This window comes from Podarcis pityusensis, assembly GCF_964106645.2.
Source record: "Podarcis pityusensis genome assembly, chromosome: 4".
Taxonomy (NCBI): Eukaryota; Metazoa; Chordata; class Lepidosauria; order Squamata; family Lacertidae; genus Podarcis; species Podarcis pityusensis.
Genome location: NC_138027.1, coordinates 42,128,973 through 42,155,911, shown reverse-complemented (window position 1 = coordinate 42,155,911; position 26,939 = coordinate 42,128,973). Strand labels below are relative to the sequence as shown.

At 41.2% G+C, this 26,939-nt stretch overlaps 1 protein-coding gene across 3 annotated transcripts in view; it reads left to right on the top strand.

The window, feature by feature from the left end:
• The window catches only part of HTR1F (5-hydroxytryptamine receptor 1F), a 121,789-nt gene that overhangs the window by 88,280 nt on the left and 6,570 nt on the right, over positions 1–26,939 (top strand). For all 3 annotated transcript variants that reach the window (XM_081001546.1, XM_081001548.1, XM_081001547.1), the window contains exon 2: positions 21,028–21,178. The gene's annotated coding sequence lies outside the window, so the exon portion shown is untranslated. The remainder of the gene's footprint in view (positions 1–21,027; positions 21,179–26,939) is intronic.

Below are 26,939 nucleotides of genomic sequence, written 5' to 3'. Positions count from 1 at the left end.
TCCATATAATTCAAAAGTGTAATAAAAGAAAATACAATATAAGAAATAAAGAAGCCAAACTTTAAAAATCGATATGACTGCACTGGACGGACTGTCTCCCATCTTCAAACACAAATTTGTAGATATGCCGCAGATCTACAATGAATGAAGCCCATGGGCCACTAGAGGTTTGCAGACCACAGTTTGGGAAGCTTAAGGCTTGTGAACTGATCTGAGTAACTAAAGTGAAGCCAGTAGGATCCAGGGGGATTCCCTGATAACCATATTAAAGCCACGGTTTTATTTCACTGTTGGCATCTTAATGGCAATACTGGAATCTGCATTTAGCATCAAGATTGCCACAAAAATTGCAATGTGAAAAATCTTAGCTTCTTCCAACTATGCCATCCAAGGTCATTTACAAAGATATAGAAAGTAAGAAGAGCGGTTCCTTCTGTTCCCCAACTTGCATGACATCTTACAGCAGGATTCGTAGAGGTCTATGCAAACCTTTACTAATAATACCTTGGGGTAAAAATTAAGGTGGGTCTGTTAACTGCTAAGCAGGGAAATTATTTAAGGCATCCTCATGGGAAGAAAGGTCTTCCATGAAAAGATTTAGAGCTGGTTAAGAACCCTAAATTAAAACTTAATCTGTCATTAAATCTTAATCATGAACATACTCTGCATATTTCATTCAATTTGCAGCTATATAGAACTGCAAATTATGCATTAGTGTGCATTAAGGACAGGGTGGTAAGTAGCTCCAGGATACCATTTTTAAAAAAAAGAAATAGTGGTTCATTATTCTTGTTACGTTTTCTTCAGCTGATTTAAGCAAGCAGTAAGGCAGGTTTCAGAGGGGGCTGCATTTAGCTATAGGAAGGAAGAAATGGTTCTCACCACTGCATAATGACTCAGAGTAGTGGGAAGGAATTAATGACACTTATCTGAAAGTACCACATTCAGTTCTGGACACTGCAGTTTAAGTAGGATGATATGCTGGAAAGAAATCGAGGGAAAGCTACAAAGATGGCAAATTCCCATCAGGACAAGTTGAAAGAACACATTCTCTTTCAGCCCAGGTTCATCAGGTATTTGAAACTACCAACATACTCTCCCAGCCCCAAACTTCTTTTATTCTAGGCTAACATAGTGCAACAGTGATTTCCACTCTATAGCTCCAAGTTGATACTTCAAGCCTATTGAAGAGCAGAATATCTTTTTCTAGGGAAAACCTAGAACAGGGTCCAATAAAGGAGCCTAGAGGCAGCAATTGCATCCTGAAAAGGAGGGAATGTAAAATTGAAGAAGTTGGATGTAGGGAGCTTCTTTTTATATGCTAAGTCTAATCAGACCTCCAGGAAAAGCCACAGTTTAGTCTGTCTGTATTTTATTTTATTTGCTGTATGACACAAGGATGCTGCATGGAAGTAGGTAATTGGATGAGTTACAATTTATCAGTCCGCTCCAACTGCTCCGGCTTGTGCATAGGAAAATGAAATGTCTCCTGTGAGAGATTTGCGGCTTCCTCTGTTGGGTGTTTTAAATTGGAGAGGTATAATGTTGCTTCCCATTTAGGCTGGGACACAAGGGAATAAAATCATAACTAAACATGAGCATTCTCATTCAGAAAGTTCTTCGTGTTGATTGTGCTCTAAATCATCTGGCTGTTTTGAGCAGTGCATAGAAGCATGATTGCTTTTTATTCCCCTTCCGGCCTTAACTTTTTACCCTTTTTAGTTGTAGGATGGATTTGTTGATGTACAAAATGCTATTATACAGAACCTTTCCTCTGTATATTGTAAAACATTTTGCTTTTGCGATGCACTTTCCTTTATACATGTAAATTGATCTTTTAAAAGACAAATAAATGAATATCCAAATCAGAAAGAGGTTAGATATTAAATATTGCGGGTGGGAGGATCCTCTTTTCTGCCATGGCTCTTGTAAACGGATTTCCTATTGTTTAAAAGAGTTGAATAATTTTGTCTTTCAGCATGGACTATATTCTCACTAAAATTAATTGTCTAATCTAGAGGCAGCCAACATGGTGTCCTTCAGATGTTATTACAGTTCTCATCAGTTTCATTCAGCATGGCCAGCGGTCAGAAATAACAGAAGTTGTGGTCCAGCAGCATCAGGAGAGCATCACAATGGCTTCCTCTGTTCTAATCTTAAACTAATTTAACATTGTGCACACTTGTGAGCACAGGCTAAGATCACAACTGGCCTGAGTGGACTTCCATTCACAGAATGGGACTTTCCAGCTGCATCTCCTCTGACCATTTCCCCAGACCTTCTCCTGAGGGTTGAGGAACCCTTCAGACAAGCACAGGGGTCTGTAGTGAGAAGTGGAAATCTGAGGGTGGAGAAAACCCCAGAAGCTACTCTTCCACAAGAACTACCTTCTGCTCACCAAGAGCATCTTTGGATCCAAGCCAGACTTTTGTGGAGGCTAGCTGTAGAACAAAAGGGTGAGAACAAAACAGCACTTCTGTGTCATAGTATTATCTTAACTCTCTTTGTTCCTCAGCTTCTCTGGGTCTTCTTGATTTGTCAGCCATTGCAAAAGTAGGCAGAAAACACACCCAGATATACTGCTAGATCTCTGATTATTTGAAGATCAGCAAGGAATTCTGACTCGCTAATGTTTAAAAACAGCAACAGCAAAATGACCGCCACCCATCCAAAAAATTATACTAATGAAATGAAGAAAGATTGCAGTGGGCACCACGCAATAGGTTTTGGAGTGGGAGGACTATAAGCTCAGTTCATTTTTGCCATTCTGAGTGCCTGAATTTTGTGGTCCATAGTTGTGTACTTTTATTAGGACTATTCAGAAAGTCTCAAAAATGTGGCAAGTGTTTGAGTTCTCCAAAATTTTTCATCAGACCAGATGTTACACAAGTTAGGGAATGATTGGGCCAAGAAAAATAATTTTTAAAGTAGAACTATATAAGGCTGGATGTTATACACATAAATTCTGTGTATATATTCAGCCTACAATGGACATTGCAGACTAAGGCAGAATCTTGGGCACTGAGATAAAGTTGCTGACTTAGGATTCAAGGATAAAGATGAAAAGATAGTCCATCCGCCCGCCCGCCCCTATTTATCTGAGAAAACAAAGCCTGACTTGTAATCCAGTTCTGTCCAACACTTTAGACAAAACCACAGATTCTAAGTGTTTACCTTTTGCGAATGATCTTGGGATTTTAGTATAACATAGATTATACAAGCCTGTCTGCCCACAGCTTGGCATAGGGCACAAACAATGTTAGCCCAATCTATCCATTTTATGGCAGATGCTTTAGCTCCATTCTGAAAACATGTTGCCAGTGATTTCCATCTTTTCTGGATGACTTTGAAAATAAAGGGTCAGGAAACTCTCTGGTGATTCTTGGCATCTGCTATGAATTCATCCCATTTAATCCTTAGCTCTTTTCTGAGACATTTTGCCTTCCAAAGCATTTAGATTATTTTTCTGTATCGTTGGTCAGCTTCCAGCTTTCACATCCATATGGAAGATGGAAATCACTGGCACTAAGGTTTCCAGTGGCAAATGTTCAGATTTAACCTTTTGATCACCAGATTTCGTTTTAGGCTGCTAAAATCCATCTGCCATCTGGACAAAATGCAACACCCCCTTAGCATTCTCAGTTGCATGTACATCACTCTCAGCTTGAAGTCATATGTTAACATGTTTTTATGTGCATATTGGTTAAAAAAAGTTTGTTTAAATTTATTATATATCATTTTTCTGCCTTCCAAACAGCTTCTAATAAATTAAAACAAAGACACAATAAACATAAGATTTTAAAATTAAGAAAGACATCGCCAACATAAGGCAGGGTTTGAATACTCCTTTCAAAATTTGCACTTATTTGAATTTTTGTTGTGGTTCTCCAAACAAACAATGCTTATAAAATAGCATATGTGAGAGGAAAGTGTGCATGCAAAAGAATATACAAGTGAAAACGACAGCCATTTTTTATATTAAAATAATTTGCTTGCAAAAATACGTGCATTGTTTGAAATGGCTTACAAAAATGTGTTTCGTAAGAGAAATTCAAACTAAAATGCTGAATTTTAATAGGGATTTAAAAAAAAAATCACAAATTGCTGCAGATATGTGAACTGAATTTAAAGTTAGAAAAATAAGAGAACCAAAATTAACAACTCCTTCTGTCTGCACTAGATCTTAATGTCCAGTGGAATGGCACCATCACAACTATCATAAAATTGCTTACTTCTGCCCATTCAGGGTATATTTAGCCTGAAGGAGAGAAGGTTAAGGGACACATGTAGCTATTTTCAAATATCTGAAGGCCTGTCATGCAAAAGTAGAGAAGGGTAGAATCCAACACACACACACACCACACACACAGGTCTTTGCTGAGTGGCAGGCCATGGCAGCATCTGCAGTTCACCACAGCAGAAGGTAAAGACCAACTTGGGATGCAGTGGATTTTGTGCCACTTTGGGCCACCCTTCTCCCTGCCTTCAGAATGCCCCTGCCTCAGGTAAACGTAAAAAGGTAAAGGACCCCTGGATGGTTAAGTCCAGTCAAAGGTGATTATGGGGTTGCGGCACTCATCTCGCTTTCAGGCTGAGGGAGCCAACGTTTGTCCACAGACAGCTTTCTGGGTCATGTGGCCAGCATGACTAAACCGCTTCTGGTGCAACAGAACACCATGGCGGAAACCAGAGCACACAAAAATGCCGTTCACCTTCCTGCCACAGCAGTACCTATTTATCTACTTGCACTGGCGTGCTTTCGAACTGCTAGGTTGGCAGAAGCCGGGACAGAGCAACGGGAACTCACCCCATCACGGGGATTCAAACCGCTGACCTTCTGATCAGCAAGCCCAAGAGGCTTAGTGGTTTAGACCACAGCGTCACCCACGTCCTCGCCCCTGCGTTACCACATGTTCAGTGGTTGGAAACAGGAGGCATGGCACCAATAGAGTCATGCTTGCCTCAATCTGCCAGTGGAGGCCAGCTGAACTGGGAGAGATGGGCAGAGTGACACCTCTACCTAATCCAAACGCCCCCTACATAACAGGGGTTAGGATTCTTATGAAATTGTTCCCTGTTGTTTCAGAGGGCAGGGGTAGAAAGAATGTGTGGGCATGGCAAGAAAACAGATTTCAGCAAAACATGAGAGGAAACTTACTAACACTTTGTTATGTTTTTTTTTAATAGTTTTTATATTGTCAACCTCCCTGTGATCCTCAGATGAAGGGCAGTATAGAAATTTAATTAATAATAAACAATAAATAATAATGCTAGTAGTTGTTTTGACGTTGGAAATGGGCTTCTGCGAGCTGTGCTGATTCTCTTCATCCAGATCTGTTTAAGCCGAGGCTAGAAATATCTCTATAACTAAAAGGGACATTTAGATTTGTGTATTTATATGGCTTTGCAACTTCCTAGTCCAAATAATACTAAAAGTTTGCAGATTTTCAAAATCTACTTCATTGCTACATAGCTGTGAAATTCAGTTTCCACAAAGACAAACTGACAGGTTAGCAAGCCCGGGCTTCTCTATTAGGCAAAGTGAGGTGGGCTGCTTAAGGCAGCTGATTTTGGATGTCACGAAAGGACGGGAAATTGTTATTTATTATTTTTGCATTTTTACTGCAAGTGTCCTGGATATTAGAGGAAAATAGATTGTTTGTGTTGCCAGAGTTCACTATTCTAATGCTTCGTGCATCGTTCCATTTAGTTTAGGATGGACTTCATAAATTCTAGATGCCTTGCTTCATTACTGGATTGGTGCCTGTGATCTCATAGTAATATTAAGAGAAAAGATGAAAATGTATTATATTCGCTTTCCTATTAAGTGTGATATAAACTCTCATCTTTGCCTTTTTCATCCTGTTCTTTGCAGCCAACTGTTTCTTCTTAGCTTAGGTTAGATATTTTTTCATCTGCAGTTCACCCGATATATTCCTATTTCCAGCAGAGCAGAGAAATACTTTAAGAGGAAGGAACTTGGCTAAGCTAATATTGTTAACACTCCTTGCTAACATGACAAGATGAACACATAGTGGAAATATTATCAGGGCTTCAAAGCAGGTAAATTGCTGGTCACAGGTAGAGAATTGAAACACTGTCTAAAGTCAAGATTTTGCTTGGAATTTTAGTGAAAACTCATTGTTTAGGAAATGCTGACATGTAGATGATAAAACTAGACTTCAGACAATTCATTATTTAAGAGTGATGCTTCAAGATGTATATAAAAATTAGAGATTAATGCTGACCTATATGAGTTTAGAACAAGGGATGAGGGTGGTGCTGCTGCCTAAACCACAGAGTCTACGGCTTGCCGATCAAAATGTCGGCAGTTTGAATCCCCGTGACGGAGTGAGCTCCCGTTGCTTGGTCCCTGCTTCTGCCCACCTAACAGTTCGAAAGCACATCAAAGTGCAATTAGATAAATAGGTACCACTCTGGTGGGAAGGTAAACGGCATTTCAGTGCGCTGCTCTGGTTCGCCAGAAGCAGCTTAGTCATGCTGGCCACATGACCTGGAAGCTGTACGCCGGCTCTCTTGGCCAGCAAAGCGAGATGAGCGCCACAACCCCAGAGTCGTTCGCGACTGGACCTAATGGTCAGGGGTCCCTTTACCTTTACCTATATGAGTTTAGAGATACAGTGGTACCTCGGGTTAAGTACTTAATTCATTCTGGAGGTCCGTTCTTAACCTGAAACTGTTCTTAACCTGAAGCACCACTTTAGCTAATGGGACCTCCTGCTGCTGCCGTGCCGCCAGAGCACGATTTCTGTTCTCATCCTGAAGCAAAGTTCTTAACCCTAAGTACTATTTCTGGGTTAGCGGAGTCTGTAACCTGAAGCGTATGTAACCCAAGGTACCACGGTAGTCATTTCCGAGAAAAATGGACTCTTTTGACACTGTAGCCCAGGAGTTGCTATCCTGCCATCCTCCAGACATTGTTGGACGACAATTCCCATCATCCTGACCACTTACCATGTTGGTTGGGGCTGATGGGTTCAAGCCCAAATGCATCTCGGGAACCACAAGTTAGCCGCCCACCATGACCGCACCTTAGTCCTTCACATCATCTTGGCTTCTGTCATCCTCTTCCTTTGGAACAAGCTCAGAAAGACCTTTTAAGGGAAGGTTAGCTCCTTGAGGATCCTTGGAAAGCTTTTGAAATGTGTTTCTGCTTAATACAATTACCACTATTGTGTCTTTTGTATATATTCTATGCTCTCATACAGTATCTGCTTATTATTATCATTATGATATTTTAAAGAAAACTATATGCTTATTTTTTTAAAAATCCTCATAAGTTATTTTATTTATATTTAATGCTTGTACAATACACATCAGGACCCGTTCAAGAAACAGGTGTACATTCTTTATGGGTAATCCCACACATTCAGTAGCAATTGGTGGGGAGCACAGTGTTGCTCACCTGCCTTCCAAGCATTAGATTGGGTCTGCCATTGTCTCTGCCTTGCCCCCCTTTCTCTGCCTTGCCCCTCTCTGGAACTGGCAGCAACACTCAGTGTCCAGAAGGCAAGAAAGCAAAGCCACCACTGACTGCTACTGCGCACATTCTGTTTAACACAAGCGCTCCAGTTTGCTTAGCTCCCGGGGAGTGATAATTTCCCTGTTAGATGCATAGGATGACGTCAAAGCGTGGGAGAGGCGCATGTTGGATTTTCTGCCTCAGATGCCAAAATAACTGGGTTGTCCATGTGTACTGTGTACCTTGATTTGGGAAAGGGGCACATGTCATTTAGTGCTAGCAAAATGCCTACACACCATACACACTGCAGACTTGTAGACAATATTAGAAATGGTAATCATGGTATATGCGGCACTAATTCCACCCACTTCAGGGGCGGGGGGAGGAATGCAAAGCATGAGACTCATAACCACTGGCTGTGATCTTTTTCATCTTAATGGCTTTGTCATCCAACCTTGAAGTTTACTGTGGTTCTTTTAATACCTTTTCCCGTTCTCCCTGATGCATTCAGTGGTCACTGTGTTCTTCGTAATCATTAACGTATCATAAGGCTGTAACTATGCTACACCTCCCCCATATGTTATACTTAGCTATCAATGTATTCCACATTAAAGAACAGTAATGAAAGTGGATAATGATCGACAAAAGTGGGAGGGCACAGTCAGCTTAAGCTCTATCACATCCTGTAAGCCGGGCAGGGTGTTGTTTCCCAGTACAGCAGGAATTGCCTTCGATGTCTCCATTGACCTGTGAAATACATAAAACTGATTTATAGAAGAAGCATCTGCTTTATCTGATAAGCCCTACACGCCAGCCTACTTGCTTTTTTAAAACCTGAGTGAGAGGGTTCGGTGTAGTCTTGCCTCATCCTGCTTTTCCTGTAGTTGCTGCCTATGGATATTAAAGATTTTTAAAGAACAGAATGGTATCTCATAAGGTTCAGATCATAAAGTGGCATCTGCGAGGTGGAAAGTGGCATCTGCAAAGTTGCCTCCAGGTTTTGGGGGCCGTTTTGGCAAGATCACCACCAGGGCCACCATCCCTCAATGAGTCCATTGCTGCCACCGCTGCTGCCTCCTCTTGGCTATCACTTCATTGTTTGCCAGGCAGAGATGCAGTGAGCAATTGGCTCACCAGATGGGGCAGAGCTGCTACACTAACTCCGTATCCCACCAAAGAGCAGACTTTTTTGTGATGAGGAAAGTGATGGTGAAATGCAGGGGAAAGTATAGGTTGGCTCTTGCTTGACACAGCACTGTATAATCTCCCTGCAAAAAAAAAATATCAGTATTTATTTGTTTATTTATTTAAAAGCCTTTCTAAACCACTTAATATCTCAAATTCTTTCCATATACAGAAATACAACATAAAAATGATAGAATAGTATTGTATAAGGTAAAGGTAAAGGGACCCCTGACCATTAGGTCCAGTCGTGACCGACTCTGGGGTTGCGGCGCTCATCTCGCTTTACTGGCCGAGGGAGCCGGCGTACAGCTTCCGGGTCATGTGGCCAGCTCTGGTGAACCAGAGCAGCGCACGGAAATGCCGTTTACCTTTCCGCCTATTTATCTACTTGCACTTTGACGTGATTTTGAAGTGCTAGGTTGGCAGGAGCAGGGACCAAGCAACGGGAGCTCACCCCATTGCGGGGATTCAAACCGCCGACCTTCTGATCGGCAGTTCCTAGGCTCTGTGGTTTAACCCACAGTGCCACCCGTGTATAGTATTGTATAAAAACAGCAATTTAGCAATTAATAGAATGATCAAAAATAGTCAACACTGTCTAATCTCCCCAGAAATTCTGTGCAAATAAATCTGTATGAATGTTCATTAACCAAGATGCCTGAAAGCAACCTTTGAAAAGAAGAGTTAGATGTTAACTGTTTCCTTATGGAAACTGATGACTAGTTCATGTCATTATTTACAGTGGCCTCAGATATACATTTTGAGATTGTTGGTGGGTGGGTGTGGGGGCACATAATTGAATCATGCACAGAGAAATTTTTAAGTATGGGGGGGATTATTCATCACCACCCCTCTAGAAACTACTGTCAAACACCACCTTTAGAAACAAGTGGAACTGCTCAAGAGTGTTTTTGATGTCACCTGCAATGTGAAACACTACTCAAAAGTTCTGATATGATCAGAAAAGGGGGCAATTCTTACAGCCAATTGCACTTAACATATTTTGTATGTTAAAATTGTGACCTATCTAACTTGGACCTGAGACTAGGAAAGAAAATAAATATAAATTGTATGTATCGTGAAGGATATTGTGCAAAATGGGCATCATATTAGACTTTGATTGAAATTAATTGTTCCACAGAAGTATCAAAGTAAGAATTATAAACATGTCACCTTTTGTCAAATGATACATTGAAACTTAGGCGATAAAGTGAAATTAACTGTCTCACTCTTCCTCAAGATGAAATAAATTCATTATCAGGTATAGCAGAAGAAAAATGATGTGAATAAACAAGTTGAGTGGTTTCACTATTTCCCTTCGTCACTTCAGAAGTCTGAAAAATCAGGCAATAAATATCACTGAATTTCTGAAGTTGGCACGGTGGCTAATTGTAATAACACGTTTGACACAAAATGATAGCAGAATAAATGTTTCTGGAAATGAGGGTGCTTTAGTAATTCAGACAACACATCTGATCTTCACATGGAACAGCAAGCCCATTAATTTTATCTTTTTCAGCTGTATCTTCTAATAAAGTGAATCATTACCCAGACCTCTAGGGCTCAATTATTCCACTTCTTAGGCAGAGGAGGAGGAGGAGGAGGTGTCATCCGTATTACGCTGCCCATGGTTATTACGCCTTTACTGCAGTGTTTTCAAGGACACCAAGCAAAAGGTGGTGGCTCTCCCTATGCAACAGGCTAAGTCAAGATTTCCCAAGGAGTTTCAAGAGTTGGTTTCAAAAGCATTTGTACTACTCAGTTTGTACCAGTGAACAGAACAACCCATGTGACTGCCCTAACAATACAATCTCTGGCAGCTCCAAGGGGCCAAGGCAGTTTTGGGGGTCTCCATTTATTTATTTTTATTCTTTTGAGGGAGCTGGTCTCCCTTAATGTTCAGAGGGCATTTGGCTCTGCCGCCTGGCTCCTCACAATGTCACACGCATGACATCAGGACGTCACTTTGACCCCCCTCAATCATCTTGAGAAGATGGCACCTCTGTGCACCTCCCCAGAAAGAGGAAACACATCACCAAAAAATAGGGCAAAAGAGGACAAATTTCAATAAAACCTGCATACACTAATTTACTATGTAAGTATAAATACAATGCATCTCACCATTGTGTGGTAGGCTGTTCCCATGTGAAAGGTGTGCCTGTTGAGGCTCTAGTAGTTGATGGGCAACTTCAAGGCCCCTGCTTTTCCTTCTTATGGCTTTTTATCTTTAGAATGGATTCAGATTAGGCAGCCCTTTCAATAGAGGACGCCTTCAAATAGATGGCTGTCCACTGTAAGCAAGGATGGAAGGCCAGCCTCATGTAGACCACTGCAGCAAAGGCAAAACTAATTTAGTTAACCACTTTCACAACAGAGAATGCATATGAAATAATGGGGAGAGTTGAGCAGCCATTTCTGTTTGCTGTACAGAACCCAGGAGGACAGCCTATAATGAGTGGTGAACTAAATCAGCTGTAACGTTGTTGGAAGGAGGGTCTGCCGAGGACTGTAAAGAATGCCCACTGACATGAATTCAGGAAAGGACAATGGAATGGATAAGCCAACTGCTAGGCAACTGAGAACTTGTGGCTCGCCAGAAGAAGACAAAGCTCAAAAGAATTTGGAGCAAATGATTCAGCAGAGGAAACACAGCCCAGAATAACTAAGGAGATAGTACAAGAATACTTGGCTAGTTTAGATGTATTCAAGTCTCCAGGGCCAGATGAACTGCATCCAAGAGTATTAAAAGAACTGGCAGATGTTATCTCAGAACCACTGGCAGTCATCTTTGAGAATTCCTGGAGAACAGGCGAAGTCCCGGCAGACTGGAGGAGGGCAAATGTTGTCCCTATTTTCAAAAAGGGGAAAAAAGAGGACCCAAATAATTACCGCCCAGTCAGTCTGACATCAATACCAGGAAAGATTCTGGAGCAGATGATTAAGCAAACAGTCTGTGAGCACCTAGAAAGGAATGCTGTGATCACCAATAGTCAGCATGGATTTCTGAAAAATAAGTCATGTCAGACTAACCTGATCTCGTTTTTTGACAAAATTACAAGCCTGGTAGATGAAGGGAACGCAGTGGATGTAGCCTACCTTGATTTCAGCAAGGCATTTGACAAGGTGCCCCATGATATTCTTGTAAAGAAGCTGGTAAAATGCGGTCTTGACTATGCTACCACTCAGTGGATTTGTAACTGGCTGACTGACCGAACCCAAAGGGTGCTCATCAATGGTTCCTCTTCATCCTGGAGAAGAGTGACTAGTGGGGTGCCACAGGGTTCTGTCTTGGGCCCGGTCTTATTCAACATCTTTATCAACGACTTGGATGATGGACTCAAGGGTATCCTGATCAAATTTGCAGATGACACCAAACTGGGAGGGGTGGCTAACACCCCAGAGGACAGGATCACACTTCAAAATGACCTTGACAGATTAGAGAACTGGGCCAAAACAAACAAGATGAATTTTAACAGGGAGAAATGTAAAGTATTGCACTTGGGCAAAAAAAATGAGAGGCACAAATACAAGATGGGTGACACCTGGCTTGAGAGCAGTACATGTGAAAAGGATCTAGGAGTCTTGGTTGACCACAAACTTGACATGAGCCAACAGTGTAACGCAGCAGCTAAAAAAGCCAATGCAATTCTGGGCCTCATCAATAGGAGTATAGCATCTAGATCAAGGGAAGTAATAGTGCCACTGTATTCTGCTCTGGTCAGACCTCACCTGGAGTACTACTGTGTCCAGTTCTGGGCACCACAGTTCAAGAAGGACACTGACAAACTGGAACGTGTCCAGAGGAGGGCAACCAAAATGGTCAAAGGCCTGGAAACGATGCCTTATGAGGAACGGCTAAGGGAGCTGGGCATGTTTAGCCTGAAGAAGAGGAGGTTAAGGGGTGATATGATAGCCATGTTCAAATGTATAAAAGGATGTCACATAGAGGAGGGAGAAAGGTTGTTTTCTGCTGTTCCAGAGAAGCGGACACGGAGCAATGGATCCAAACTACAAGAAAGAAGATTCCACCTAAACATTAGGAAGAACTTCCTGACAGTAAGAGCTGTTCGACAGTGGAATTTGCTGCCAAGGAGTGTGGTGGAGTCTCCTTCTTTGGAGGTCTTTAAGCAGAAGCTTGGCAACCATATGTCAGGAGTGCTCTGATGGTGTTTCCTGCTTGGCAGGGGGTTGGACTTGATGGCCCTTGTGGTCTCTTCCAACTCTATGATTCTATGATTCTAAAAGCTGGAAACCATCATTTTAAAACACTACAAAAATATGGTGGGGGAAGGCAAAACGCTGAACAGGAATGGGCAAGAGGCACTTTGAAAGTCTGAACCATTCAGACAAGACCATAATACTGATTGAAAGGGATATAACATATACTGTAAGAGCATAGGGTAAAGGTACCCCTGACCGTTAGGTCCAATCTCAGAAAACTCTGGGGTTATGATGCTCATCTCACTCTATAGGCCGAGGGAGCCAGCGTTTGTCCACAGACAGCTTCTGGGTCATGTGGCCAGCATGACTAAGCCACTTCTGGTGAACCAGAGCAGCACATGGAAACGCCATTTACCTTCCCGCTGCAGCGTTACCTATGTATCTACCTGCACTTTGACGTGCTTTCGAACTGCTAGGTGGGCAGGAGCAGGGACCGAACAATGGGAACTCACCCTGTCGCAGGGATTCAAACCCCCGACTTTCTGATCAGCAAGCCCTAGGCTCTGTGGTTTAGACCACAGCGCCACCCACATCCCTAGGAGCATAGTGTACATAATGACAAATAGTGATTGTAGCAAGGCTCTCAGACTTTCTTCCCTCACATTTTTGCCCTTATCAACATCTTAAGTACACCCAGGCAAGCTATTCATTGGTCTAGAATCATTTCCCCATCCTTACTTCATACTGTGCTTTAAAGGCAGACAGTGTAAGCAGTCAACAACCTGGCCCTCTGAAGAGGGTTATGATATTGCAGTGGAGTGCCTACCTGTTGCACAGACACCCAATGCATCCACGGTCCCTGAGAGAGTCCTCCCAGTTGCACGGGTGTTGCAGAATTACTGCTGTGAAGAATCATGCTCTAACCCCAGATTCCAGTATCTATATATATTTTTCCCAATCCACTTACATGACCTTACTGTGCTGCTGACATCTTCTGGCCTCACTGCTTACAGAGGAATCACACAAAAGGCATCTCCTTTTGAAATATATGGGCAGAGATCTTGGGGGGGTGGGGGAATTGAGAGCAAACACAGCTGAAGCACACCCAGCTGTCCAATTTAGGCTGAAGTCCTCTACACACTTACATGGGAGTTAAGTACTCAGTGGGACTCACTTCTGAGTCAACACACTTAGGACTTCTCTATTAGAATAACGGATTCTCTGTTACAATTTGCTTTTTAAAGAGAAGCTTCCTCCTCCACACAAAATAAGTGCAGTCTTCATAGGAGACAAAAATGTTAGACATCTAGGTGATGACACGGTAAATACAAAGTGGAAGAAAGGAACATGACATGATCTGAAAGATGCTGAGAACGTAATGCAATCAAAATTCAAGCAGGTGTTTCCACCCCTACAACAAGATCATACCTGCAGCTGACAAGGTCAGAAGCATCACGGCACACACAGCATTTTTTTAAAAAAATAAGTAGAACTGTGATCTGCATTGCAGGAATATGAGTTCCTTCCAACTGTACAGTTCTGTGATTCTGTGAACATGTTGCTTGGGAGTAAATGCCATTGAATTCAGGTGGGGAAGTAGCTCAAGAGTGGAGCACATCATGTTTAGCATAGACCAAGTCCTAAGACTCAGCTATACAGCTGCAAATAAAATGTTTTAAGTGTGTTGTAAAGTGCATTATACAAATGTGACACTAGATGGCAATGGTGAGCTATGGCAAATTCAATATATTTTTCTTTATTTTTTAATAATATTTTTTATTAGTTTTCAATTACAATACTCCAATAAAAGCCTCATTATGTCAATAACAAATTATAATATAATTAGTAATGCCAATCTTTCAAATGCCAAATTATACAATTTATGTGCCCCCCCCCCCACGTGCTAGAGTTAATGGTTTGATGATTTACATAATTTCTGTTTTCCATAATCTTATTATGTTTATTATATTTATTATTATGTTTAGGGAAGTTTTTAATCTGTGATATTTTAGTGTATTTTTGGTTTCTATGGAAGTGGCTGGGGAAACCCAGCCAGATGGGCAGGGTACAAATCAATTATTATTATTATTATTATTATTATTATTATTATTATTATTATTAGTTTCAATTACCCACTAGTCAGAAAAACAAACCCTTATACCACAGCTGCAATTCTAACGACTTCCATTCTCACTAACACATTAAATTATTTATAATCCTACAGGTGAACCATTCAAAGTATGTTTTTATTCTTCTTATTCTGTCCATAGTGTTTCTTCCTGTCTTTGTACTGTATCGTGTCTATCTTTCGTCTGTTGTTGCTGTTCTCCATCATACCTTGGGCAGAGCTGGTTTTCCATTGTTGTTTCTTAAGTTCTCCATTGCTCCTAAATTCAATATATTTTTATATGTGTCTAGATTCCACCCCAGATTCAGTTTGGGAGACCTCCTCCTAGCAGTCCTGAACAAAATATATCGTCAGTGCTCTGATTCAGTATACTACTCATAGACAGTAGTAGTAGAAGTAGCAGATACATTTTAGGATACATCCCTACCACATTGGGCCAGTGAGATAGCTTTCTAGGTAAGGCTGGTGATTATTTTTGGCGACAGGCTTGCTGTGAAGGGTAAATCAAGTTAACAAGGTGAGAACTCAAGATAATAATGTGACGGTGAACTTGGTTTACCCTTCACTGTAAATCTGTTAGCGGCCATTAAAATCACCGAGAAACGTCTCACACGGGACTACAGCTCAATATTTAGATCAGTCCAAAGTTGCCTCATCTATATCTGCCATTCTTGTCAAACCAGTCTATGCACCTGATTTCATTGGTCAGGAGGAGGGGGGTCTAAAGCCCCACCAGGTTCACTTTCCCTCCCCCTAAGTCTCCACCATATTCATTCACAGACTGAAAGCCCAGGTAGCACGATGGCTTAGAGTGCCAGTCAAAGGTGCAAATCCCATTCTGTCATAAAGACCGTGGGGTGACTTTGGGCTAATAACTCTCAGACTAACAATTCAGGGTTGGTATGGGGATAAATGGGGAGGGGACAGCACTTTGTATGCCTCACTTCAGTCCTGAGGGACAGGCAGGGCATAAAATGTAGCTGGAAAATAGCAGCATTGGGCTTCTAGAATTTTACCTTTGTAAATGCATCCATTCTATAATAGATCACACAGACTTTAAGCAGCAATTCATTTTGCAGTAGAAAAGCAATATTCATTTTCATGCCTCCCCCTGCCCTCCAATGTATCTTCTGGTGGGAAGGCAATGCTCGTTTTTTGAACGCCATAAGAAAATAATCAAATTGATGATGCATCCCTTATTTTGCACTGGAAATTCTGCACATAGGAGCTGTATTATTTTTTTTACCACAGTCTACAGAGAGAAATAAAAAGCACAGACACAATCCACAGTAAATTGTTACAATCTTGCCTTGACCGAGTGCTTACAAATGAAGAAAGATTCTTTCAGTTTTGCATAATTTGTTGCACAATAATTGGCAATTCAAAACATTCTCTGGAGTTGCTATGAATAATTGTTAAAAATTGTATATTATTATTTATTGAAGCTCTACTTTTTCTCTAGGATTGTGTAGCACTTTCAATATGGTTCTGAGTTCTCTTTTCCATGTCTCAGTCCCATTTAAAATTGAATTAATTATCTTAGACAAGTAGATTGGCTTGAACCGATGAAACTATAATTAAAAGTAGTCCTTCATTATTAATTCTGAACAATCAGTTGACATTTTGAAGTCAGTCACCCTTGTGTAAGCGTTATGTCAAATGTCACAAGGTTGTCAAAAGTTATTATGCAAGAGAAAGAAGCTTTTGTGACAGTCAGTTATTTTCATATCAGGAATGACAATTAGTGCAGCAGGTTGAAAAAGGCCTTGTTTGGTAATCAAAATGCCTGAAATTCGAGTGTTGGCGTTATCTAAGAGTGAGCGTTTGTCAAGGTTCATCTGAAGATAAACACAGACTCTCCCCTCAGTCTACATTTAAATAACTATTTTTAGCACCCTCTTGCTTTCTTGAATGTTTTAAGGAGTATTTTGAGGAGGGAAATGTCATATGAATAAAATGGCTTGGCTTAATGGCTCTCAACTACAGTGGTACCTCGCAAGACGAATGCCTCATAAGACGAAAAACTCGCTAGACGAAAGAGTTTTTCGTTTTTTGAGTTGCTTCGCAAAACGAATTTCCCTATGGGCTTGCTTCCCAAGACGAAACGTCTTGCGAGTTTGTTTCCTTTTTCTTAAAACCGTTGATACTGTACCAAGTTTGAAGCGGGAACTGGGCTGGCAGGGAGCGAGCGAGGGAGCGACCTACCTTTTCCAGTTTCAGCCTTGGGGAAGGAGAGCGTCTCGCTCCGCGAAAGAACGCAAGGCAAGAAAAGAGCGGGAGCAAATCTCTTCCAAGCGCGATCGCGAGCACGACAATTAGTCCTGAGTTCCGAGCAGAGTAACCCGATACGAGAGAGAGAGAGACTCCGGAGACAGAGCGTGTGCGTAAAAGCGCACGAAAGAAAGACTGCAGAAGGAGCCAAAGAACAAATAACGGACTTGGGCGCAACAGAAGCGGGATCTAGCAGAACGACGCAGAGGGATCCTCTTCTGGAGAGGGCACAGAGGAGGCAGGTGGGCTGGGATCCAGCGGATCTGGCTGGGTCTCTGCGCCGCCTCTGCCTCTCTTTCTCTCCCCCCCTCCCCACGTGGCTGCTCCATTTTGCCCTAACTGCGCGAAGGCAGGAGGAGGGGGACCAAGGAGGAGGAGGAGGAGGCATCCACTGCGCTTGGGCCGCCGCGAAGGCGCCTTTGCGGGGGTGGGAAGAAGCCAGGAGCAGCTGCCGAGACTGTGGGGAGCCCGGCGGCGTGGCGCAAGGTAACGGGGGGAGCAAGGGAGAGTCCGCGCCGGGCGCTTCGTGCATCCGCCCTCGGTTCCTGGGCTCGAACTTCCTTTGGCACCTCGTGGAGAGAGGGAGAGGAGCGGGCTGGGGCTTTGATGTGGGACGCGGTTTGGCGGAGCGAAGACGCGGCAAGGCTTGGCGACAGAGGAAGGGGGGCTGTTTTCGTGGGGAGGTGGGAGGGGGTGTCTTTGCCTCTTCCCGGCAACAGATCCTCCAGGCTGGGGAAACTCCTCCTGCTGGGGAGCGACCCGCTTTGTGCTTTGCCTGCTATCCCATTATAAAAGGAGTACTGTAATAATGTTCATAATACAGTACCAGGGTGCATCCGTGCTTCGCAAGACGAAAAATCCGCAAGACGAAGAAACTCACAGAACGAATTAATTTCGTCTTGCGAGGCACCACTGTAGTAGTTACTGGGGACCAACAACAGGAGGGAACTCTCGCCCTGGTGTCCTCTTGTGGGCTTCCCAATCTGGTTGGTTGGTGTGGTAAAAAGGATGCTGAACTAGATGTTCCAACCAAATGATTCATTACACTTCCCAGTTAAAGAAAGAAAGAAAAGATAGGCCTTAGACCTGACTATGCAAAGCATAAAATGATGCTCAAAATAATATGCCATGGGGCACAAATTTGCACTCTATGTACTTGTAAAACACAGCAAGGAGGAGGATCAGGACAAAACTTGAATTGGTTGGCTCTGCCTGTCACTGGCTCTAGCTCCACCAGCTGTTGGACTTCCTGCCTTCCACCTTACTAGTCATAATGGACATCAGATACCGCTGACCCATTCTAATGAACATACATGGGGAGGAGTCTGCCATTACAGCGAAGCTCCCTCATAACAGAAGAGTGAGTGGAAGAATAGTCACAATCAAAACATTGATCATGTCAGCTGGGGCCAATGAGAGTTGGAGTCCAACAACATCTGAAGGGCCACAGGTTCCCCATCTCTGACACAGACCAAGGAATCAGCAGGGTGTGTAGACACAAAGCATGAGGAATGGAATTATCTTGGTTCACTTTTGATCCTTTTCTTTATCCCGCATTCTTATACCTAATCCGAACTGATCTAGAATAGCTAGAGTAATTTCACATACCGATGCACACATCTCAGTCAGAATATTGAGACTGCACAAGCTTTAAACAATAGAGCTTGGAAACAGAGTTGACAAATATGTGCTGACATATCCTTTTAACCTAAATAACGAAAGTTTGTGCTATTGCTAATCAGCAATTGATGGTTTGGGTGTATTGATAGAATTAATGCTTTTAAAATGCCTATAGGAAGACAGCAAACTATACCCCAGAATAAAAGTAAGCCAAGAGAAATATATTGAGCCATTTAAAAATGAAGTTAGGGATAAACAAAAAGTACAAAACAATTATGAAAAAAGCATCGTCTGTGATCATTTTTAAAAGTTGGTCCTATTACTTTAGAAGACATATGTGATCATATAATCAATCTGAGTGCCTCATAATGCTCAGACAAGAAAAGGTGGATGGGACTGACTTGAAATGTTAATTTTTGGCATTGTCTCAAAACAGCAAGTATAAACAAGAAACCTTCAGTTTTTTATTTTGTACAGAATATCATCTGCAGGCAAACACCTGCATACCACCATTTGCTTCTGATTCAGTGAAACACTTATAAGAGCAGCTTTATTTCAGTAAAACTATCCTGGGGAGAAAACAGCACAAATAAAATGTCTTTCAGTCGATGCAGTTTGCTCATTCTGAAGTGGAAAATGCAGGGATTCACAGAGTCTGCATTTTTTTATATGCCACTTGCTAAATTACTGTCAAAAAAGTAAATGAGTTCAATTTTCTGCCACTTGAATTGCTTAAACTGCCTTATTTTTCAAAAGTTCAGACAGAAACATTTTTTTTCCTTTCGCACATTTGTAAAGCACAAAAGAAAAAGCTGAAGGGATCTTAGACACAGATTTCTCCCCTCCACTCCCTCCCCACCAGACTCCATTACATTCTTCTGAGTATTATAGGCTGTTGTACTTGTAGAAAAGGTAGTATATGAGCACAGCTTCCTCTTGACATCCAGCTGCACACAGAAAGCAAGAGCCCATCCACAGTAGTATTGTGGCAGGCAGAAGTCCAGGACCCCATCCTACAGAATGGGCAAGAGGACTCTTAAACCCAGCAGGGCTTGCTTGTCCCATTTTGAAGTAAGTGAAGTAATACACATCACCATGTAAATTCAGGTCATCCAGTAAAGTCAATTAAGTCCAGAGCTGGATTTTTTTAATAAAAAAAAAACATATACAAGTGCAAGGAGAATTCCCCGCCCTAGTCCTCATGGAGTCCCACCAGTAACCCCAAAATCACACACACACCGGTCCTGCCCTTTTGATTCTGCTTAGCCCCTGTTTGCATTTGAGGAAAACAAGATGCAAATTTAGATGCTGTTTGGATTTTCCTCTAGAGTAAACCCTGTGATTTAGAATTAGTTACCAGCAAAATCTCTGGTTATGCAACCAATATGGTTTAATTAGGCCTGTTACTTTAAGGAAATTCAAGGCTTTAGGCTCTTTTGTGCAGAATATGGTGGGCAGGAGGGAAGGCTTTGAAGCCCTGATCAGCCAAATCAGAATCATTCCTCAGTTTCTGAGCATGCCCACATATGTTTCTTTGGAGAGCCACCTATTAAGCTGCAGAGCCACAGTCTGCTAAAAAATTAGACAGCTCCCTTGCGTCTCCGAACAAGTAGCTTCCTCACCCCTTTTTATTAATATTGATTTGACCAGTGAGGGAACTTTTGGGGGGAGTGCTGAGCAGCATTGTTGGGAAAAAGCTAGTCACTATTTTATTTTATTTTTAAGTTATGTTATTTATATTGCATTTTGTGAATGGAGCATTGAGGGAGAGGCCAGGAATGCCCAGGTCTCCTTTTTTAAACATGGGAGAGTGCAGCCCAGAGAACTTTTTTTAAAAATCTCCTTTAGATCCAAGATGTGTGCAGCCCCAAGATAACATTGGCAAAAAAGGGGCACTCTGCACATGTTCATGCCTTCTATTTCCTCAGTCTGGTTGGTCCTCAGGCTTCAGCACACTATTGCTTGCATATTGGCAATAGTCTCTTCTTCTAACCCTCCAGACTAGCCCGCCAGAAGGTAGAGTTTTGATCTGGAGCCATAATTTAAAATTCATTTGCCATAGACTCTTTGTATGGTATTGCTGTTGCCTAAAATGATGTGGTGCACCGAGAAAAATATGAGGAGACCCAGGGTACTTTGAGATGTTGTCCTAATAACTCTTTTCTCCTTTTTGTTAGAGAATGGCAAATAAGAGGCAATTACAACCCTTCCAAAATATAGACATGGACATGGAGAAAACTCAAAGCAAACCCTCACCTTAAGATTGGAACTGGATCGTATTGCATAGACTTTTTTGACGTGTATCTTGATGTATGGAGCTTCAGGAAAAGGTTTGATCTGTAACCATTATTTGATGAAGCTGTGTTTGTCAGTCTTTGTGAGAGTAACTTGATCGTTATCTCCCTGAAAGTGTGGTCGTTCCTTCCACTTGCAGAGAGCAGGAAGCAGAGCCCTGTGGGTAGGCAAGGGTAGGCTGAGCAGCACTGTTGGAAAAAGCTAGTCACTCTTTTATTTTATGTTTTAGTTATGTTAGTTATATTGCATTTTGTGAATGGTGCATTGAGGAGGGTAGAAAACAGTGGTAAGATAGTGAGAGCAGATGACAGGAAGTGGCAGATAGAAATAAGAAACAGGTCTAGCCTAAAGATGAATGAATCTGTCAACTTCAGTTTCTTATTTTTTTTCAATCTTAAGATGACTTTGCCACATTCCCGCATCAGTTGGCAATATTATTCTTTTTTTACATTCTCATGAAAATTCACCAGCACTTTTAAGTATTCAGTTTTACTTAATGTGCACCTTTTCCCCCAAGCAGCTTCCCAGTTTTTACACTAATATATGTGCACTCTCAGTGTGGCAGGAGCCTTCAGAATCCTGTCTCTGAACAGAGCAGCCTGATTTGCACCTAAACATTTTATGGGTCAGCAAATAGAGAGGGGAAATAAATGCCCCAAAGAGCTCCTTAGACACACTGCACATCACACGTTGCCAAAAGCATACAGATCACTCTGTGCGTGCAGCCACTTCAAAAAGTGGCTGGAGACTCTGAACGCTGACACTGAATTGCCAATGGACTCCTAAGATTTGTTTACCCAGTTTGAGAGCTATCCAGAACTATTAACTGAAATGAGATGGGATTACGCCCACAGTCTCTGTGAACCCAAGTACGGTGCTTGTTTATCACAACACTTGACTGGCCGGCCAAGTCAGGCTGTGGGGTTACAGCTTTTCTCTCTTTGCCCCCCCCCCATATTCTTAGTAGATTGACATATGTTTGGTTGATAACTGCATGCGGCTTTATAGTTATTTTTGGTGCATATACCCAGAAGGCCATCGCTGGCACAGTTCTGCAAAGCTACGAGGGTAAATATTCCAGCGAGATGCAGTTCAGTTGTGTGATCTAAATTAGTTTCATTGTGCTTATCTACAGATGAGGTTGCCCTTTAGCTGATACAAATCCAAGAAACTGCAGTACAGCTCCACAGATCTAGTTTATGAAAGAAGAAAGAACTATGCATGTTATTGGAAGGCTTTTGTATTAAATCTCAAAGTTTCCCAAATAATGCTTAAATCAGGCTAGATCCTGATCTGCCCCATCCCTTCTGGGCCATGATTGACAGATGGCCAGCGCATTGGTTCTGTATGGAGGCAGCTCAGCTAGCAAAGCCCAGGGGGGGGAAATATGTCAAATTTTCCTTGAATATTTGTAAAAAGTCAAAATATTGCAAAAAGAAAGATACAGAGTAGTTCTCACTGCATAAATTGCCCACCTTACAATATTTTTCCAACTGTCTAGTGTGGGATCTGTAGGTCACTAACCCTGGCATTTTCACCTCATCATCACCACAGCAAGAGGCAGTAGCACACAGAGCTATGGACATAAAGCTCCTTTCATATTTAACTGGGAGGGAAACCACAGCAGTCCTTCAATCTGCAAAACAACAGCATTGACAGAGCAAAGTGGGATGATTAGAAAACATTAAGAAGATAAAAAAGAGTCCTGTTAGATTAGAACACAGGTCCATCACCTGGTCCACCTTGTATCTGATGAGTAGCCAGCCATTTCCCTCTGAAGGCAAACCCCTCACCCTGTTACTCATCTTCAGTATCTGCTTTCAGAGTGATCTTGCCTCTGAGCACAGAGGTCCAATTTCGCTGTCATCGGTAATTCCTGCTGATAAACCTTCCCCCCCCCCCCCCCACACACACACAAAAATATGTCGAAATCCATTTTTCAGTAAAAGCACATCCAGGTAGGTATATTCCTTTAAAAAAAAAATCATAGCATTTTTGTAGAGCAAACTGAATGAAGCATTGCTTAAGCGAAAGCAGCCAAATGTTTAGCTGAATCAATTAATGAGCACATTTCACATGTCAAAAAGCTGTGCTGTGTGAACAATCTCCTGTGCATTAACACTTTTTTGTGAAAGATGAAAAACACACCAAGTGAAAGTAGTCAGTGATGCAAGCACTAATTCCACTATTTTCTTGGTTACCGTATTTTTTGACCATAACACTCACTTTTTTCCTCCTAGAAAGTAAGGGGAAATGTCTGTGCGTGTTATGGAGCGAATGCCTGCGGGTGGTGGGGATCTGCTGCAGTCGTGAGCAGAGGATCCATGGTTCCCCTTCCTTCCCTCCTCCGTGGTTACAAAGCATGGATCCACATGGATCCTCAGGATTTTTGCATTGGGCTACTCCAAACTCACTGTCAGATCACATGTCTGTGGCCACAGCATGAACCACAAAAATCATATATCCACTATTTCGTTTAGAATATTTTTTTTCTTGTTTTCCTCCTCTAAAAACTACGTGTGTGTTATGGTCTGGTGCATGTTATAGAGCGAAAAATACGGTATTTGCTGGTTATCTTCCCCCCGGCTCCCTTAACTTAAATAGGCATTCTGCCATGTGGTTGTTGTTGTTTTAATTAGCATCAGTGCAATTAGAAAGCGTAGCAGTTTCTATACCTTTAGTTTGGAATTGTTTTTCCAAAGGACCGAGTCCAAAGAAAGAAAACCTGCTTCTGAAAAGCTGGAAGAACAGAACAAAAGAAAGTAATTATTTATAGAGTGACCCGGGGTTTTCTCATTACTGACTCTTTCTTAAAAGAGAAATAAGCAACAACAGCCTTGAACTCTTCCTAGTCTATATTTGTGGGGGAAAAGAATAGGACAGAAATGACTAGACATGCTTTCCACCTTTCTGGTGCAGAAAATCTACCATGTCATGCTTCACTTCTGATTGATCCAATCTCTTCTAGTGTAGGCAGATATGCTTCCGTTGTCCACGGAAAAAGATACTTTTTAAAGCATATATTTTTTGAAGTGCCAGCTACAGAGCTCAAATCTTTTATATTACTAACTACAGAAATACTGTAGTCGTTACTTTTCCCTGCTATAAAATGGTGGCTACTAGAATAGTGAAGTATAGTTTGTCAAGGATACGGGGAAATGGAGCTCTGTGAGGGACAAACTGCAGATTCCTTTCGTGGTGGGGTTTCTTTAAATGTATACTGCACATGTAGCACAAAAATAGTTTTTCTTTTTTCTTTTTTAAATAATATTTATTACTTTTCCAACAATTAAGCACACAAAAGAAAAATAGATAAAAAAATAAAATAAAAAATAAAATAAAAAAGAACAAAACAATACTATACAAAAACACTGCATAACACATTAAACTAACAAAACAAAACAAAAACAGTTTAGAAAACATCAATCAATTTCAATATCTTATCTTTCATTCACTTATTTCCACGACCTCCTCACACCTCCCTTTTTGTATTCCACTTCTGTTAATTGTTTCAGCAATTCCTTTCCATCTTCCTCTGTTTTCTATCCTGTAATTATCTTAACACAATCTAACCTTATTTTTTCCTTTAATACTCTATTAATCTATTTATACTTAATTCCTTATAACATTTCTACTAAACCCATATAACTTCATTCCAACATTTTTCTAACATTCATTAATTTTACAGTATTTCTGTAAATAGTCTTTAAACTTTTTCCAATCTTCTTCCACCAACTCTTCTCCCTGGTCTCGGATTCTGCCAGTCATTTCCGCCAGTTCCATATAGTTCATCAGCTTCATATGCCATTCTTCCCGGGTGGGTAAATCTTGTGTCTTCCAATACTTCGCGATGAGTATTCTTGCTGCTGTTGTTGCATGCATAAAAAAAGTTCTATCCTTCTTTGGCACCAATTGGCCGACCATGCCCAGGAGAAAGGCCTCTGGTTTCTTCAAGAAGGTATATTTGAATACCTTTTTCATTTCGTTATAAATCATCTCCCAGAATGTCTTAATCCTTGGACATGTCCACCAAAGGTGAAAGAATGTACCTTCAGTCTCATTACATTTCCAACATTTATTGTCGGGCAAATGGTAAATTTGACTGGTGTCATGTACCACCTATAAATCATTTTCATTAAATTTTCTCTTAGGGCATTACATGCCGTGAATTTTATACCTGTGGTCCATAACTGTTCCCAGTCAGCCATCATTATGTTATGTCCAACATCTTGTGCCCATTTAATCATAGCTGATTTCACCATTTCATCTTGAGTGTTCCATTTCAACAGCAGGTTATACATTCTTGACAAATTCTTAAGTTTTGGATCTAACAATTCTGTTTCCAATTTTGATTTTTCCACCTGGAAACCAACTTTTTTGTCCAGATTGTATGCCTCCATTATTTGATAATAATGGAGCCAATCTCGCACTCTGTTTTTCAATTTTTCAAAGCTCTGCAATTTTAATCTGTCTCCGTCTTGTTCCACAATTTCCCAATATTTCAGCCATTTGGCCTCCATATTGAGTTTTTTCTGTGCCTTCGCTTCCATTGGTGACAACCATCTTGGGGTTTTCTTTTCTAACAAATCCTTATATCTTATCCAGACATTAAACAATGCTTTTCTAACAATATGATTTTTGAACGCTTTATGTACTTTTACCTTATCGTACCACAAGTATGCATGCCAACCGAATACATTATTAAAACCTTCTAGATCCAACACGTCAGTATTTTCAAGAAGCAGCCATTCTCTCAGCCAGCAAAAAGCAGCTGATTCATAATAAAGTTTAAGGTCTGGCAGGGCAAATCCACCTCTTTCTTTGGCATCAGTTAGTATCTTATATTTTATTTGAGGCTTCTTGCCCTGCCAAACAAATCTAGAAATATCTTTCTGCCACTTCTTGAAACAGTCCATCTTATCCAAAATTTGCAATGTTTGAAACAAAAACAACATCCTTGGCAGCACATTCATTTTTATCACAGCAATTCGGCCTAACAATGATAACTTCAAATTTGTCCATATTTCTAAATCCTTTTTCACTTCAATGCAACATTTTTCATAATTATCCTTAAATAAATTCACATTTTTAGCAGTCATATTAACCCCTAAATATTTCACTTTCTTAACCAATGTTAGTCCTGTCTCCTCCTGAAACTTCTCTTTCTCATTCACAGTTAAGTTTTTCTCTAACACCTTAGTTTTCATCTTGTTCAACTTAAAACCTGCTACCTGTCCAAATTCTTGAATCAGTTCCAATACCCTTTTAGTACTAGATTCTGGCTCCTGTAAAGTCAATACTAAGTCATCAGCAAATGCTTTCAGTTTGTACTGTTTAGCTCCCACTTGTATACCTTTAACCTCTTGGTCCTTCCTAATCATATTTAACAAAACCTCAAGGACCGATATAAAGAGCAATGGAGAAATTGGGCAACCTTGTCGTGTCCCTTTCTCAATCTTAAATTCTTCTGTCACCACATTGTTCACAATTAATTTTGCCTTTTGTTCTGAATAAATTGCACCTATACCATTTTCAAAACCTTGACCTACCCCCATCCTCTGTAGATTCTTCTTCATAAAGCTCCAAGAAATGTTGTCAAAGGCTTTCTCTGCGTCCACAAATATCAAAACTGCCTTAGTATTGATATTCACCTGAAGTTTTTCTAGAATATTAATTGTATTCCTCATGTTGTCAGACAAATGTCTGCCCGGGAGAAAGCCCGCTTGGTCTTTGTGAATTTCTTCTACTAACACCTTTTTTTATCTTTTAGCCAAAATATCTGCAAAAATTTTGTAA